Source organism: Physeter macrocephalus, chromosome 4, assembly GCF_002837175.3.
Source record: "Physeter macrocephalus isolate SW-GA chromosome 4, ASM283717v5, whole genome shotgun sequence".
NCBI classification, from domain to species: Eukaryota; Metazoa; Chordata; class Mammalia; order Artiodactyla; family Physeteridae; genus Physeter; species Physeter macrocephalus.
In genome coordinates this window covers 109,908,349-109,911,589 of record NC_041217.1, presented here as the reverse complement: position 1 = coordinate 109,911,589, position 3,241 = coordinate 109,908,349, and positions in this window count along the sequence as shown.

Here is a 3,241-nt window from a genome sequence, read left to right as displayed (position 1 = left end):
CATGTGGGATCTTCCCGGACCAGGGCTCGAACCCGTGTCCCCTACATTGGCAGGCGGATTCTTAACCACTGCGCCACCAGGGAAGCCCATGTTTGTTTGTTTGTTTTTTAATTTATTTATTTATTTATTTTGGGCTGCGTTGGGTCTTCACCTACTATTGCTTTTTTACCAGAGAGAGATGAAAATGGTATCTATTCCAGAAAATTCTGGGAGGAGACTTTGTTTCAGGCTTGGGTGATGTGCCCGCTCCTTGAACCAATCACTGTGTCCTGAGAATTGTGGTCAAATAGCTTAGCCTGGATCTCCTACTAACATCCTCTGCCAAAGGCAGCGTGACCATGACTGGCAGTCCCACTGGAACCACACAGGGTAAAGGAGGAGCAGTTAAGGAGCTGGTTCTCTTACCAAAGAAAAAGGGATGCAGGATAAATGTAAACAACAGATACCCTTATAAAGTTCCTAAGGTGGAACAGGAACCTGGAAAAGTGGGTGGCAGACAAATCCTAGAAAGCATGATTGCAGTATAATTTAGATTACAGTTCATTCCATAATCAAAATGGAGTCAGTGAAATAAATTTCAATGCCTTGTCAGATCATCTATAAAATATAAATAATAAAAAATAAAAAAATATTTTTATAAAATAATATTAAGCAAAGGCCCTATAAAGTAAAACTTAGGAAAAGACAAACGGAATCTAACTTTTATGTGGCAAATTGGCAACGCATGAGACACACCCAAATCAAAGCAAGACAATTAATATCCTTTACTTATCATTTTCATAAGAAATAAAGTTTTAAATTTAGAGCACTTTAAATTTAACACACTTTTTGCAAATCTAGAATCAGAAGTAAAAAACATGAACACATTTTAAGATATTCAAACAAAAATAGCCTTAAGGAACAAAAATAAGCATTGGAAGTTTTATCTGTACAGAAAATTTTGCTATCTCATTTGTTTAGTGTAAGGATAATTGTTGATAAAATTTCCACTTTTCTCAACTATACAAAACAAAGCCAAACAAACAGAATAAAACAGGAAAAAAACCCTGCTGGAGGTTTTGAGACACTAAAGTTCTCGGAACTGCTGTTCGCATTTATGAAATATGAACTATTTATAATCCCAACATTTTCAGAATTCGACATATTTAAATGCTGCTACCTGATTTGACAAGCCAAGAGATTTAAAGCTAGAACTGCAAGCAATATGGATAGAATAGTCAAACCCAGACCAGATGGCTCTTTAATGCTTTTGAAGCAGGCTGGTGGCAACATGGTGTTATCTGAAGACCCAAAAAAAGCACTTCAAAAATATCTCCCTTATCTAAGAGATTTGGTGCCTGAAACGCCACCTTTAGCAATTGGAGAAGGTAGAGGACCTATGATGCTTTTGCCTGACAGCACCGAGTCCTCCTTCTGGTAACAACATCCTGATTTCCTTAGAAAAGCACCTCTTCCCAGCTCTCCTTGAGGCACTGAAGCAGCATTGATTCCAACCCCAAGTTTGAAGGTGGGCATGAGACCTCGCCTTGACCAAGCAGAGTACTGCATCCCTTTGGCCACAGTAATTGGTAAGGGATGGACATATAACTCAATGAGATTCATTCGTGGGATTTTGGGTGGAGAGACTGAGAAAGAGACAGTGTTCCTTCCCCTGGGATGCTGGCAGTGAGAGTGTTATATGCCTGTGTGCTGAGGGCCATTCCCCCTTCTCTTCCTCACCTCCCCCACCCTCTCACTTAAACCAACCACCATGGCGCTGGGATTGGGCAATGCCTTTGCAGGCTCCTGGCCAGGCCCTCAGAGCCAACCAACACTGCTCCCCATTGACGTTTTCTAGCTCTTTGAGATACCCCAGGGTGATTCATTGACATCTAGAAAGAACTTATTTCCATGTTTCCCAGATAAATCCCAGAAGACATGTTAACCTATGTAAATGCGTGGTATTAATATTACTGCTAATCCTCATGGGAGGGGGAAAAAGGGACAGATCTCCATTTGTAAGGAATCACTTTAATTTTCTTCTTTGGATCTGGCCTCTTGGAAAGAAGCTGGATGAATATTCAAGTTTTCTAATTTAAAAAATAGAATATAAATATTGAGTTTACTATATATACAGTAAAGATGTCCTAGATATTGTAAAGGTCTTAGTCTGACAGTCAACAATGACCTCTGAAATGGCTCCATTCTCTTCTGCTCCTGGAAGTCTTCCATGGTGACTAGCAGAGTGCCAACAATGAGGGGAAAGACATGGTAAGATTATTCCTCTGAATATATTTCACTTCTCTCTCATTTCCAAATCTAGCAAGGTTCCAGAAGAAACCATCCACAGAGTGAGGGGACATGGCTTAGCAATAGGACTGTCCTAGAAAATGTTTAGGAGTAGACTGACCTGAGTTTGTACATGTGTTCTGCTACTTTCATTCCCAACCTTCCTCCAAAATCACTTACTGTCTGCCTACAGGGAGACAGAGGGACATTGTTTCAGAGAGACAATGTTCTAGACATCAGGGATAAGGCACCAAAAAAGACAGATTAGACCCTTCTCCCATGGAGCTTATACTTGCTGTTGGGTGAGACAAAAAGAAAACAAATTAATCAACAAGGTAACTTCAGATGGTGTTAATAAAATAAAGAAAAGAAAATATGTGACAGAGAGTTATGGGCAGGTGGGCTGCCTCAGACGGGGTATTATTCTAAAATCTCAGGGCAGAGCACTCCAGGCAGAGGGAAAAAGTACAAAGGTCCTGAAGCCAGAACAAGCCTGGTGCGTTTGAGACACGGGAGATGGGTGATAGAGAATGTACTAGTTTCCTATTGCTGCTGTAACAAATTACCAGAAACTTAGGGATGTAAAACAACACACGTTTATTATTTTGCAGTTCTGGAGGTCAGAAATCCAACATAGGTTTCCCTGGGCTGAAATCGAGGTGTCAACAGCGCCACACCCCCTCCATAGACTTCAGTGAGAATTTGTTTCCTTGCCATTTCCAGCTTCTAGAGGCTGCCTGCATTCCTTGGCACATGGCTGCTTCCTCCATCTCCAAAGCCAGCAAGCAGCCTAGCATCTTCAAATCTGTTACCACCACCTGCCCCTTACCCCACTGCCTCCTTTGCCTCCTTCCTTTCCTTATAAGGACCCTTGTGACTGTATCAGGCCCACTCAGATCATCCAGGATAATCACCCAAAAGGCCACTCCCCACCTCAATTCCTTAACTTCACCATGTCTGTAAAGGCCCTTTT